This window comes from Callorhinchus milii, unplaced genomic scaffold (genome assembly GCF_018977255.1).
Source record: "Callorhinchus milii isolate IMCB2004 unplaced genomic scaffold, IMCB_Cmil_1.0 Scaffold13, whole genome shotgun sequence".
Lineage (NCBI taxonomy): Eukaryota > Metazoa > Chordata > Chondrichthyes > Chimaeriformes > Callorhinchidae > Callorhinchus > Callorhinchus milii.
In genome coordinates this window covers 18,927,797-18,943,132 of record NW_024704754.1, presented here as the reverse complement: position 1 = coordinate 18,943,132, position 15,336 = coordinate 18,927,797, and the positions used below count along the sequence as shown (strand labels likewise).

Here is a 15,336-nt window from a genome sequence, read left to right as displayed (position 1 = left end):
TGTTGTATTCAGGGTGACTCACACAGACGTGAGTAACAGACAGAGGGCTTTACGCCACCCCAGCTAATTGCATCATGATTAGTTCTGCGCTAGGCTCCATTTAGCTCTCAATTGGTTGAACATCTGCAATATCGCTTAAAATGAGAAAAGGGAAAAAAAAATCCCATTTGGTCAGGAGCCTTGAGCCATTATGTACTGTACACGTGAGAACCCACCTAACCTCGGCCACCAGACATATCACTAGCCCAGCTGAATGATCATAGATTATTCATGAACATCCATGGGGCTTCATACACTCACGGATCTAATTCATAAACCAGTAATAAAATAATTTTAAAAGTAGCCTCTTATTCTATCATTGAGACGTCCCAAAGCGCTTCACTGAATACACTGCAAAGTGAATTGACTGTGTGTTTTGTGGGCGAAACGCGGCAACCAGTTGCGCACAGCAGTGTCCCACACACAGTCGTGGATTGAGTGACCACATATTTTATTTATGGAGGGATTATTACCCCCCAATCGATTAACAACCAGGTTTCTACTTACCGTTAGGTAAACTGAGGTGTGTGGAGTAAGGGAACCTGCCTAAGGTGTCACCCTGACACGGGAATCGAACCCCGGTCCTCTCACTTGCAAGGCTAGTGCTCTAACCAGTACACTCCAATGGTCTCCATCGTTTCTGAAGGCTTGTTTTCTCTGGCAGCAGTTAACGAACAGAGAGAGAGAACGACGGTGTAATTACTCCTGTTAATGACAGGGAGACGTGGAGAGATATTGACCCACTCTGTGATTAATGTAAACCACAGATTAGTTTCTATCGAGTCTGTGAATTACCACTTTCAGCAAATGGAATTTCTTTATAATCAGGGCCACAAGGCACCAACTGAACAGGAAACTCGTGTGTGGCGTTTTGCTCATTCAGCAAAATATCTTTACCCGACTGATTCGATTAGAAACGTATGGAAAACGTCTTTGTTTCCAATAGGGACGGCTGATGTCAGATCATTTGCTAAGCATCACAGCACAGATTTTGAGTGGAACATGTAGCACTCATTACAAGCTCCTGTGTTGTTATAGGGTCCAAAAACTCCTCACTACAGAGCAGTCAATCATCTATTTTCTTTAGCAATTCCTATGTTCATGTGTTCCCAATGTGGGAGTTCATGCTGATAAAAAAAGTAACGCATTTCGAGAGAATAAAGGTTATTTCCAACGTATTTTAAAAGGCTTATCTAATTTTAACTTCGCTGAGTGAGTGGGACTGGAAGACTTACTACAAAAGAGAGTTTTATTGTCACCGAATGAAAACAAATATTTTCATTGGGATTAATTCACCCTAAAAGGTATTACTCTGCCCAAAATTAATTCTTTAAATAAGTTAATACTTCACACCCACTATCTCATTACTCCATGAAAACAAGTCGATTCAAATTAAATGCATTATTCAAAAGCCGATTGAACAGATATTATCTACATGGTTTTACAGTAACTCGTTTTTTATCAGAAAAACAAAAAAAATGAAAATGAGAAATGTTATTATAGATTCCTATTAATATCACGTTGTAAATTAACCTTGGAAAAATTCAAACTCCAATTTTATTGAACATTTTCTAATAAATAATCTTCAATTTAGAGGTAGAGTTAAAGATCCCATTAACAGATAACACAACCCATTAAAATGCCAAGTAAAATAAACGAGTCTTAATTAAACTTTCAAAGTATTTTCTGAAAGTACAAAGCTAACGGCTCACTGCTCTGTAGCTGCAGCAAAATCACACACAGTCTAAAATTCACCCACATTATGTGTGATTCCACAAAACTTCTACCCCCAACAGAAAGTGAAGTTAACTTCACCTTTACTTCAAACCACATTTCATATTTTTATAAAGACTGATTTCTTTTTAAAATGTGTTTTTAAAATTTCTTTTTACAGCGACTGTTTGTGGGGGACGCTGCTGTGCGCAATTGGCTGCTGCGTTTCGCCCACAAAATACACAGTCAATTCACTTTACAGTACAGTCAGTGAAGCGCTTTGAGACGCCTCATTGATGGGATCAAATGCAAGGATTAGTATTATTATTAATAGTATTACATGTATCCAATAAATTATTGTTGTTTCGTAAATTGGATTTGTAGGTCAATATCTAGTCCCGAAAAGCCTGGATAACAAAAGAAAATAAACTAATAAATAGTTGGATTTTATGATTGCATCTTTTATCATATTGAAACTTCTCAAAACCTGCAACAAAGACAGTGACGTGAAGCTTTGGAACTCTCTCCCCCCCCAATCCCCCCGCCTCGCCCCCTCCTCCTCTTTTACACCATCGACTGAAGACCTTCCTCTTTGACAGCGTCCAGTCACCTCCTCCCTCCCTCCCCCCAGCTCGGTGTTGCGCTCTGTCACTGTTAAGTGCTCTGGAATCTCTGTCCCTCACGAAGGGCGCTGTGTCAATGCAAGTTGTTGTTGTTGTGCTTTGAAAGGCAGTGAATACTACGCAGCAAAAACTGGCAGTTTATTCGGCTGCTGAAAGGTTGGGAATAAACTATTGAGAAGTAGAAACAAACGATCATTTCCAATTAATTGTGTTGTCATTGTCATGACATGTCAAGCCTCCCCCCCCCCCCTCCCCCCGATCACACAGTTATTATCACACACATTAAGAGAAAGAAGGGCTGAGAGACCACAGTGCTTTCAACCTAAATTCATTAAGTATTTACGACTTTCACAGCTTCTCTTCATTTCAAACTGCGGTCTGAAAATGATGCGGAATGGACGGAATTCCACAATATTTTCCAAATCAAATGCGAGGAAAGGGAAAGAACACAATAAAAACATTGACACAAATAATAAGTAAACACAGAGCTTGAGTGTCAGAAACACAAGGGAAACAGAGTAAAACTAAATCCTGCCCAACAGGTGTCTGTAAAGTCATGTCAGTTATCCCAGAAATGGGTACACAAACAGTACACACACTGTATACACGCACACTGTACACAAACAGTACACACACTGTATACACGCACACTGTACACAAACAGTACACACACTGTATACACGCACACTGTACACACACAGACACTGTATACACACACATTATACACACACGTACTGCACACATACACAGTACACTTACACACTGTACACACACACACACACACACTGTCCACACATAGGTCACATGGAGGCCTTTCAGATCTCAGTGTCTAGTTTGATGGGACATTTCTCTTGCCCAGAGCTTGTTTGAGGATCTCCACATTGACCACGATGAAGGAAGTCTCTGTAGTGAAGCTGACTTTCCCGCTGTGCTGTGGTGTGTTGAGATTTCATTGTCTGTGTTTAACAGCCCTCAGGACAGAAGTGAACAATGATGTATTTAGCCTCATATGGCTCAGGTTTGTAGCCAGAGCATTTCATTCATTCCGTCCTTTGTTAGAAGGACACAAGGAATTTCTGACTAGAATTCCTTTTTCCCCAAAGCAGCCAGTTCAGAACAACAAGTAGTGCTTTTACGCAAATTAAGATAATTTCTTTTAGTAAAATCATATTGGGGAATACAGTGTATCAGTCATTTGAGACATGACACACAGGGAGTGGAGTATGGCTTGGAAGACCCAGACAACTGTGGATCTAATGTTCCCGAAGCTTCATACTGCTGCAGAGTAATCCATACAGAAATAATTTATATCAACATGTGTATTATTGTTAGCATCTGACTACCAGGATGGTAGAAGGCAGACTAGACCTCGGTCTATTCTCGTCTAGCACTTAATAATAATAATAATCCTCGCCTTTGATACAGCGCCTCATCACGTCTTTGAAACGTCTCAAAGTGCTTCACAAAATATTCTGTAAAGTGAACTGACTGTATATGTTCTGGGTGAAACACTGCAACCAAGTGTCCCACAAACAGCCGTGGATTGAATGATCAAAGTATTATTATTATTTTTTCCTATGTTCCTATGCTTTATGTCAACACTGAGTTACCATATATTCTGTGAAGCGCTTTGAGACGTCTCGAAGATGTGATAAGGCTCTATGTCCAAAGCAAGGATGATTATTATTATATTATTACTATTATTTTATACTGAGTGAAGTCACAGGTGAACCTTTATCTACATTCACAAGAAATGCACAGAATCCATCTCAGTGCTGCTCTGTATGAGGCTTTGTCTCTTTCTGTTGGGAAACTCACAGCACAACCCATGTCTCAGTCACTCCCACTAAATATGAAATGGATGGAAAATAGATAGAAATGAATGAATCTCAGAACAATACCACTCACAGCTTGAACAGGCAGTTATTTGTGTGAGGAGAAGTGATGGATTGCACACGCTAATACATTCAATAGCTCAACCTCATGTAGAGTATGAAACCTTCACTGCCGGCAAAGGATTGTCAGTGAATGAGATGAAACTGCCTCTAGATACCATTCAGGCCATCGATAGAGGTGTCTTTAAAGCAGGTACCCCTACAGTGAGATACATAGAACCTGTGGCCCGTAATAGAAACAATAATAATAATCTGTGCATTTGATATAGCGCCTTATCACATCGTTGAGATATCTCAAAGCTCTTCACAGAACATAGTGTAAAATGTAGTGACTGTATGTTTTTTGGGGAGCACGGCAGACAGTCCCACAAACAGTTGTGGATTGAGTGACCAAACTATTATTATTATTTTTGTTATTGGCTGCTGTGTTTTGCCCACAAAATACATAGTCACTCCACTTTACAGTATATAATAATAATAATCCTTGCATTTGATACAGCGCTTTTCATATCTTCGAGACGTCTCAAAGCGCTTCACAGAATATACTGTAAAGTGAATTGACTGTATATTTTGAGGGCGAAATGCGGCAGCCAATTGCACACAGCAGCGTCCGACAAACAGTTCGTGGATTGGAGTGACCAAATTATTATTGTTTTTTTTCTTGAGGGATTATTATATACTGAGAAGCGCTTTGAGACATCTCAACGACATGATAAGGCTCTGCATCAAAGGCAAGGATTATTATAGTTATATTATTAATAACGAGTCGTGAAGAAGGGTTGGATGTGACGCAGGAGAAAATGCTGTTAATTTCGATCGGATGGGGTACCTCACTGTATCACAGTGCCCCACCCTGGACATCAATTAGTAAACTGCAAAGCCCAAATCAATTTGCTCAGAGCTCCATTGACACCGAACATAAGACTAAGAACATCATAAAGCACAGGATCAAACAGCGTGGAAACCTGAGGAGGAAAAGCAAAGAAAATGCTGCACTGGGGAGAGGGGTGGGTGGGGGGGGGGTGGGGACTAACCAGGATTTCAGCAGAATTCAGATGAATACAGTCAGTTCACCTTACAGTAAAGTGCGAAGCGCTTTGAGACGTCTCGAAGACGTGATATAAAACGCAAGGAGTATTATTATTATCATTATGATGATGATGATGAATGGGAGACCACAGACTGCAGAGAAATCCTTTCCCACCATCGACAGTTATTTCTAGTGCAGCCCGTCTATGTTTTCTACCTTGTGCATTCAAATCGTGTGATTAATCAACACGAGTGCTTTACAGATCTAAACACACACAAACACCCAGACACACACGGGCGCAGACACACACACACAAATGCAGACACACACACACACGCGCAATTTTTCCAAAATGACATCTCTGGCTCAGTCAGAGCTCATTATATAATCCTCAATATCTTTTCTCCGCCAGCTCCCCGTGTGTGTGTGTGTGTGTGTGTCAGTATGTGTGGGTGTCCATGTCTGGTTGTTGAGGTGAGGTGAGATGCTGGGCTGGACGAAGGCTAACTCACTGGATCACACAGAACCAACTGTGCTGTGATCTGCAACCTCCCAGGCTACCTTTTCCCTTCCCTTCCCTCCCCCCTACCCCGCTGCCTTTCCCTCGCTCTGTCCACCTCAAACCCTTTCCTCCCTTTTTTCACGCTGCCTCTTCCCTTAGTGTTTCCAGTTGAAGATCATCCCATTTCAGACCACCTCGAGGCTCAGCTCACTCACTGCGCTTCTTTCTGTAGAGACCGAGAGGCTAATACGGGCCCTGAAGAACACACACACAGCGCGCGCACACACACACACACACACACGCTCCAGCAGCAGCAATGGAGAAGGACATGTACTCACCGACCATTGAAGAACAACTTGATGTTTTAAGTCGCGGCCACTCTGGGTTTGGTTATATCCTTGGCTTCCAATTCCTGTGGTTAAGCTCTGTCTCTCTCTCTCTCTCGCTCTCCCTCTCCTCTCCCCAGCTCTGAGGGCCTGTTCTCCGCACAAAGAGAAAGAGCAGAAGCTGAACCACAACACTCACTAGAGGGCATCTTTGCAGCGACGATAAGATCCTCGAGATTAACTATTTCATCACTACACACCCTTTTCTTAATACTCAGAGTCCTGGCATTTGACACAACCCCTTATAGCGTCGTCGAGACGTCTCAAAGCGCTTCACAGAATATATTGTAAAGTGAATTGACTGTATTTTGTGAGCGAAACACGGCAGCGTCTCCCCCCCCCACCACCCACCCCACTCCCCCCGCCCCCACACAGTCGGGATTGAGTCATCAATTTTTTTTCCAAGGGATTATTACCCCCGGAAAAGCGACCCGCCAAGGTGCGTGGAGTCAGGAAACTTGCCCACCGTTTCGCCCTGCTGGGAACCGAACTCAAGTCCTCTCGCGTGACATCTCAAAGCGCTTCACAGGATATACTGCAAAGTGTAGTGACTGTGTATTTTGTGGGCGAAACGCGGCAGCCAATTGCGCGCGGCAGCGTCCCACAGCCTGTTGGCACAATGCAGAATAATCTCCCAAGTAACTTTTCTGCTACAAAAAATTCTAGGATGAAGTCCCCTGCCCCTCCCCACCCCTCTACGCTGCCCTCCTCTACCCCCACTCACCCTCCCCTCCCCTCTCTACCCCGACCCCACATAATAAATAAAAGCCTCTCTTTTTGAGTAGTTAATCCACAGATGCCCAGCGGGCTGAGGTCACTGACCCTGCCAGCCCACAAAGAGAAACAAAAGCGATTGTGGGGAGGGAGAAGGGAAGATATTTTGGGTTCTGATGAACCGGCTGGAACGAGGGGGTGGGAATGATTCAATCACAGCACATTCTGAAAGGTATTTCCTGTTGATAACCTGATAAACCTGATTACAAAGCAGCCATTTCCAACCGGCAGGAACCCGATTGGACAAGGAAAGAGGCACGAAGCCTCCGTTAACAGGTTACATTATGGCACAACTTCATGTGATAGAGATTTTCTCCCTCAGAAAGCCTGGCAGTACGGTGATTACATTTCAGATTTAATTGAACACATCCCTTGCGAGATTGTCCATAACTTTAGCGCGTGTCGGACTGACTCAGCGGGAATACTCTCACCTCTGAGCCAGAAGGTTGGGAGTTCAAGCCCACACGCCACTGCAATTCGCACGGTCTAAGCTAACGCTCCATCGCAGTGCTGGGGGTGCTGCAATGTCGGAGGTGCTATCCTTCGGATGAGATGTGTAACCGAGCTCAACGGCGCTATCCAAAAGCAGAAGGGAGTTTCTGTCTCCCGGTCTGGCCAACAATCCCCTAAACAAAAATAGTAACTCGGTCACTCATTCCATGACTGTTTTTGGGACACTGCTGTTGGCTGCCAGGCTTCGCCCACAAAACGCGCAGTCACTACACTTTACAGTATACTCTGTGAGGCGCAGTGAGACGTCTCAACGACGTGATCAGGCGCCTCATCAAAGGCGAGGTTTGTTTATTTAATAACATCGGAACAAGGAAGTCAAATAAAATAATCGGGAAAATACTGTAATTGTGAAGGAGGCTTTGGGGTTTGGTCAGGGGAACAAGAGGCGGAACTGTATACAGGAGACGACCTTCCCCGTCACACTGCTGTCTCTCTCGCTCTCTCTGCTCTCTCCAGATATCACAGCTCGGATCAACAGTCAACAGGCTCAACGTATCAAAGCACTGATATCAATCTCAAAATATAGCAACGCACATCACAAACAGGAGTGAGCGGATTTCAATGGCAACATTGCAGGAAACCCATGGAAAACTTTGTATCGGAGCTAAACAAGTCAACAAAATGCAGAAAAACAAACATCTAGCGAAGGACGTCAGTGCAAAATCCATCCACTCGCCGTCTCACACCCTATTTCCCAGAGTTTTGGCGTCAGAAATGTGCTGAGGGTGTTAAGGACGATGGAGAAAAGGCACAGAAATAGGATTAAAAGATCCTGTGAGCTCGCTAAGCTGGTCTGCAAGTGGCCAACGTTCAAAATATGAATTGTAGAGGGCAGTTGTGTAATGGTTAGAGCGCTCGCCTCGTAAGAAAGAGGACCCCCCGGGTTCGATTCCCGGGCTGGGCAAAACCTAAGGCAAGTTTCCTTACTCCACACACCTCTGTTTACCCAACATCAAGTGGGTCAATCGGTGGATCGCTTTCAAAAAAATTGGTACTCAATCCACGAATGTTTGTGGGGACGCTGCTGTGCGCAATTGCCTGCCACGATTCGCCCACAAAATACACAGTCACTCCACTTTACAGTACATTCTGTGAGGCGCTTTGGAAGTCTCAATGACGTGATAATAGGAAGGATTTGAAATGTATCCCTGAGCTAATCCGGGCTTCCCAAAGTAAAGAAAAATCCTACGTTTGATCTCTCGTACCTCTCGATTGATTCCCTTTGATTTGCCGACAATCGTCCACCACTTCCCTGAGAGCCCATTCCCAATGGTCGATTTACACGGATCAGTGACTGTTTGTTCAGCTTCGCGCCCGACCCCTTGTGGCTACACCATAGAATTACACACTGTGACTCCCACAGGAACATGAGGGTCTTAAGACCCTCCGCTTTAACACACCTTTGGCCACCCTCCTCACCCTACTCTCCCTGCCCTCCACCCCCTCCTCACCCCACCCTCCCTGCCCTCCACCCCCTCCTCACCCTACTCTCCCTGCCCTCCACCCCCTCCTCACCCTACTCTCCCTGCCCTCCACCCCCTCCTCACCCCACCCTCCCTGCCCTCCACCCCCTCCTCACCCTACTCTCCCTGCCCTCCACCCCTCCTGATCCCAATCCCCAGCTTGGGTCCAAATCCCTGACTGTCCAGCCACCTGGGACGTCCTCCCATCGTGAAAGGCAGGCGCTGTATAAATGCCATTTGTGAATGTCATGGAGTCCTGTAGCTCAGTGATTAGAGCACTTGCCTCATAAGCGAGAGACCCGGGTTCGATTCCCGGGCAGGGTAAAATCCTGAGCAAGTTTCCTTCCTCCGCACGCCACTGGTTCCCTCGCAGTAAGTAGGACCCCGGTTGTTAGTCGATTGGCTGATCGCTTTTCCGGTGGAAATAATTCCTTAAAGAAAACTGATCACTTCAATCCACAGCTCTTTGTGGGACGATGCTGTGCACAATCGGCTGCCGTGGTTCACCCACAAAATACACAGTCAATTCACTTTACAGTGTATTCTGTGAAGCGCTTTGAGACGTCTCGAAGATGTGATGAGGCGCTGTATCACATGCAGGGAATATTATTATTGTTCTTGTTGTTACTGTCACTGAGAATTTACTCTCCACTCAATAGAATTTAGGATGACAACATTAAATGAACAAATGTGGCTGAAATAAAATTGTTGTTTGTTATGTGATGATTAAGACATTTTGTATTGATAACAAACTTCCTCACTTCAAACGATCATTCCTGAGGGTTTGGAGCTTGTCATTGTTATATATTTGGCTTCCGGATAACAATACAAATTACTGCAGCGTTTTATCATCTTAGATGTCACGAAAGGATAAGCAGACTGTTCCTGAACATCCTGACAAGCTCAAAATAAATCATCCTCACATTGGTTATTATCACACCAATAACATCAACATGCCACCAGCTCATTACTGTAGTGACTGTTTTTGTAATCAATAGGCAATGTGACCACTGGTTAGGACACAGCAGGTCTCAGAAAGAACCATGAGATGAACAACAACAAACGACCACAACAAATTGATTAGACCAGAGCCCTGGGAGAACGTCCCAAGGCGCTGGATCAACCAATTTGTTGTTGAGTTCATTAAAGCCCTGATGTGGGGTTTGAACCATCAACATCTGAGCCAGAGGTGACAGTGCGAGCTGCCAACTGAGATGAGTTGTCACCAACATTGATTGAAACACCTCTGTGTGGCCTGGGGTCAAGGCTGTGACGTCAAAGGAACCTTCCTTGATGAAGGCCCCGAGACTGCACTGGCACCAGCTGATTACTGGCAGATTTCCTCAGGATAATGCCACAATTACATACTTTCTGTGATGTTCAGACCCGAGGCAGGCTTTGTAGTTGGTAGTCATTATCCATTTGGAACCAAACCAGGAAGTTTTGGGGCCTTTGTTTATCCTTCATCCCAGCTGTGATTCCTGAAGTGGATAAGATGCTTTAGTGAGGTCAGAGTCAATGTCCACCATGAGCATTCCTGCCCCAAGGCAGGATTCCTTCAGGATCATCCTCACCAATGTCTAACCCTTAACTTAGCTTATCCAGGACCTCAGCATTACCAACCTCTCCTCTCCTCTCTCTCTGCCCAGTCCATGTGGCTTCATTATACTTTCCAGCCTTCACCATTAATCAAATTCCTCTCTACTTCTGCGCCTGTGGCTTCACTCATTAAACAAACTCTACCTCTCAGCTCTCACCGTCAGCACTAATGTGTGGCTTTCAGGTGAAGAGAGGTTGGGGTCTGGCCTGGCTGTGATTTCCCTTCCCTCTCCCCACAGCAACATAGCCCACTGTAAATCACAAACAAAAACAGTCATTTACTCACGCGGTCAATTCATTTCATTAGGCATTTCATGTCGGTTTGTGGGGCATTGCTGTGCACATAAATTGGCTGCAAAAACAGTCACTGCATTTGACAGCAAATGTCTATGATGCACTTGGAAACTCCCACAAAACACACAGTCACTGCACTTTATAATATGTTCTTGCGAAACTCTTTGAGACGTCTCAATGACGTGATACGGTGCTATATCAAATCCAAGGATCATTATTATTATTAAGCATTTCAACATTACAGGCGCTGTATTAAATGTAAGAATGATTACTATTACATTTCCATCAGTATCTGAGCAGAGTTATTGCAGGTCAACGTGAGACACGTAAAGTGTATATGCGGTGTTCTCTATCTGTCTCTTCCCCCCCTCTCTCTCTGACTCTCTCTGAGCTGCGAGTGTTGTGAGTCAATGTAAAACTGAACAACTATCACACAGCAGCCACATGATGGAGCTGTAATTGTGATCAACTTCAATCTGCTGTGTCTGGGGAGGAACAACACAAATACTGTTCGTGGTACTTGGCTACAGAAGGCCACGGCAGACACAGAATATCATGTCAAATGGTAAACAACTGGGAGCTGAGCTGCTTTTTACTGAAGACAAACTACAGAATAAGGTTGGACTGTGGACCACAAAGTGTCAGTGTTGAGGGGCTGTGAGATCCGATGTCAGTCTCCCCCACCCGCCCGGATGTTTGGCATTAGTTATGTCAACCCTCTCGTGGAGTGTTTTTATGTGCTCCACCGCCCTGTTGTCAGGATATGTGCCTGCATTACATCACCCCAATGGCATGAGCTGATAGTCTGCTGTGCTGTTCAGCCCTGCTGTGTTACGGGAAATCCAGGCTTGTGAAGGAATCAGTGCATAGTTTCAGCCGCAGTTTGTGGGCGAAATCAGCCAACGGAAATCAACCCGGGCTGGAACCTCACTCACACATGTGGTACTAAACATCACAAGCGAGTTGCCTTTACACCACTCTCCTGAAGCCTTTCTTAAGCCATTTAATAACTAACATAATAATAGTAATCATAATAACCCTTGCGATTGGTAAAGTGCCTTATTGCCTCTTCGAGACGTCTCAAAGACGCTTCACGGAATATACTGTAAAGTGGAGTGACTATGTTTTGTGGGCGAAACATAGCAGTCAATTGCCCACAAACAGTCGTGGATTGCGTGACCAAATTATTACTATTAATTTTTTTTAAATTTTGGGAAGGGATTATTACCCCCGGAAAAATGATCTTCCAATTGATTAACACCTGGGTTCCTACTTACTGTTAGTTAAATAGAGTTGTGTGGAAACTTGCCTAAGGTTTTACCCCACCCGGGAATCAAACCCAGGTCCTCTCGCTTGCGAAGCGAGCCCTCTAACCACTGAGCTACAGGACTCCACATTGATCTCGCCAACATCTAAACCGTCTCATGAGCTGCTTTGAAAGACTCAGATAAATGACAGGGAACATTATAGATTTATGAGAACTGTGAGCCTTAATAGGTAGCGTAACCACCAATATCCCAGCTCCACCACCATCAATCCTCCAATTACAGACATATCATTAGAAACGTGAAGAGCCCTATATACAGCCTCACAGTGAACCGGGAACCCAGCCATGGTTCGGTTACTGCCAAGACCCTATCTCCTGGTATTTTTATGTTTCCCATATTTCTTTGATGCCTTGTTTCTTATTCTTTCATTTAGTCTTGTCATTCTTGTCCTCAATCTCTCCTCTAATCTCAAGTGCCTCACTCACATTTCCATTACTCCATCCCCCACAAAAATAGAATAAAAAATAACAATAATAATAATTTGATCGCTCCATCCACCACTGTTTGTGGGGACGCTGCTGTGCGCAATTGGCTGTCGGGTTTCGCCCACAAAATATACAGTCAATTCACTTTACAGTATAATCTGTGAAACACTTTACGACATCTCGAAGCCCTGATAAGGTGCTAATCAAATGCAAGGATTATTATTATTTATTATCGTTGCTAAAGCCACAAGTGCCTTGTGTTTTTAAATCTCTCTCCATTGAATACCATCGCTGTTTATGGGTTGACCTTTTGCCTCTTGTTCCTCTTAACATCCAAACATGCTGTCCAACATGCCATTAGCACAGTATTCTTTCCCAGATTCTTAAAACCAGCATTCCTCTCTCCCTCCCTCATTACTTCCTTTCTTCTACAATCAACCAGCTTTCAGAAGCCGAGCTTGGCGTGGCCTAACCACTACTTCATTCCTCATCTCTCCTTGTCATCAGTGTGAGGTGGTTAGTGCGCTCGCCTCGCAAGCGAGAGGACCTGGGTTTGATTCCTGGGCCGGGCAAAAATCTAGGGCGGGGCAAAACCTTAGGCAAGTTTCCTTACCCCCACACCCCTCTGTTTACCCCGAATTAAGTAGGAACCCAGTGGTTAGTCGATTATCGAATTGCTTTCTGGGGGTAATAATCCCTCCAAAAAACATTGTTCATTCAATCGACTGTTTGTGAGCCACTGAATTATTATAATAGTTAAAACTATTAAGACGCTGAATGTGAGTGCTGATATAAGGTACAGTAACTGCCTGTGAAGTGCCTCGAGATGTTTTGACGTGAGATGTGATCAATTAAGTGCAAGATATATTAGCGGTTGGACAGCAAGACAGATAACCCAGCTTCTCCAGCTATAGATGTGTTTGCCAGCCATGTGCAGTGTCGAAGTCGATGCTATAAAGAACCTTCTCCCATTAACAGACCACCTTGTGCTTTTATTCCCTCGACAATGTCAAACACAAGCCAATGATTTGTGTATTTTGTTTAAGAAAAAAAAGAGGCTTCGTACGATTCTCCTGATTCTCCTCGTACCGTTTGGCCACAAATGCCTCTGAAGATTAAGCCGGACTTCGGAATGTCGGGGAATTTTATGGATCACGTGGAGGCCAAGGGCTGCAGCAGTTTAAGAGCAAAGCAGCGCATAGAAGGAATCATTGGGAATGTGGTACTTTTGTGACACTCGGTGACTGGAAATGCAAATTATTAAACGTCCATATGTTTTAAGAGCAGCGTTTGCAGGTGTCCATCGTCGGCACTGACATTGCTGTGTTTTGTGAGTGAGAGGGGTCAGTTATCACTTCCTGTTGTTCAGCCGGGGTCAGGCAGCAGGGATGAGTGAGTGAGCGAGTGAGCGAGAGAGTGAGTGAGTGAGCGAGTGAGTGAGCGAGTGAGCGAGTGAGTGAGCGAGCGAGCGAGTGGACCTGGCGCTAACTGATCATCACTAAAACCCGACACAGAGTCTCCAACAGCTGTGACTCTCATCCTTTCCGTCAGCCTGAGATGATGGGGAAGCTTTGTGGTAAATGTGCTTTGTTTGGCTGCTGCGTTTGCCAAGAAAATACACAGTCACCAACACAACAACAACTTGCATTTATATAGTGCCCTTCACGTGGGGTAGTGTCTCGGAACACTGCACTTTACAGTGAATAATAATAATAATCCTTGCATTTGATATAGTGCCTTATCACATCGTTGAGACGTCTCAAAGTCCTTCACAGGATACACTGCAAAATGAATTGACTGTGTATTTTGTGGGTGAAACACGGCAGCCAATTGCGCACAGCAGTGTCCCACAAACAGTCATGGATTGAGTGACTGGATTAAAAAAAATTGTTAAGGGATTATTTCCCCCAAAAGGCGATCCTCAAATCAACTTACAACCAGGTTCCTACTCGCTGCTAGTTCTGGTTGACAGACTGACAACACAAACAAGCTGAGACACGATTGATGAATTCAGTCCACAATAAAAACAAATTATTCAGCGTACAACCCCTCCCCCACAGTATTCAAGTAAAATTTCTATTATTTTATTGCTTTTCACAGAGTTTGTGTTTTGGACCTGACAGGAGGTGTGAAGACAGGGATTTCCTCAGGCAACCACTACTGAGAGGCCAAATGAGGTGAATATACACACACACCGACTTTCATACACCACATCAGCACAGAAGCTCAGGTAGATACCATCGGTGTCAGCTCCCAGCTATGTCTATGTCTGAGTCACGCCCTCATTTCCCTTCTCGCTAGTTGCTCCACACTGTGCAGTGATTCAGAATCTCTTTGTTACCTTTGCATTTTGACTCAGTGCTGCAGCCTGTTTTATAATAATAATAATCCTGGCATTTGATACAGCGCCTTATCACGTCTTTGAGGCGTCTCAAAGTGCTTCACAGGATATACTGTAAAGTGAATTGACTGTCATTTTGTGGGTGAAACGCGACAGCCAATTGCGCACAGCAGCGTCCCCACAAACAGCAGTGGATTGAAGTGACCAAATTATTATTGATTTTTTGGAGGGATTATTACCCCCAGAAAAGCGATCTGCCAATCGACTAACAACCGGGTTCCTACTTACTGCTGGTAAACAGAGGCGCGTGTGTGGAGTAAGGAAACTTGCCCAACGTTTCATCCTGCCGGGAATCGAACCCGGGTCCTCTCGCTTGAGAGGCGAGTGCTCAATCCGCTGAGCTACAGGGCT

The 15,336-nt window shown here is 44.5% G+C and overlaps 1 protein-coding gene and 2 non-coding genes across 4 annotated transcripts in view; 1 reads left to right on the top strand and 2 right to left on the bottom strand.

Moving 5' to 3' along the window:
- The window catches only part of ndst1b (N-deacetylase/N-sulfotransferase (heparan glucosaminyl) 1b), a 33,014-nt gene extending 24,282 nt beyond the window's left edge, over nucleotides 1-8,732 (bottom strand). Inside the window, exons 1-2 of one of the 2 annotated variants that reach the window (XM_007908159.2) lie at nucleotides 8,681-8,732; nucleotides 6,141-6,278 (exon numbers count right to left, since the gene is read on the bottom strand). The gene's annotated coding sequence lies outside the window, so the exon portion shown is untranslated. Of the gene's footprint in view, nucleotides 1-6,140; nucleotides 6,357-8,680 lie in introns of those variants that run through there. The other variant, XM_007908157.2, reaches the window with a different exon arrangement.
- A 458-nt stretch (nucleotides 8,733-9,190) lies between these two features.
- Nucleotides 9,191-9,263, top strand: trnam-cau. Its single transcript has one exon. It is a non-coding gene; the product is annotated as a tRNA-Met (tRNA).
- A 6,000-nt stretch (nucleotides 9,264-15,263) lies between these two features.
- trnae-cuc lies at nucleotides 15,264-15,336 on the bottom strand. The gene has a single exon. It is a non-coding gene; the product is annotated as a tRNA-Glu (tRNA).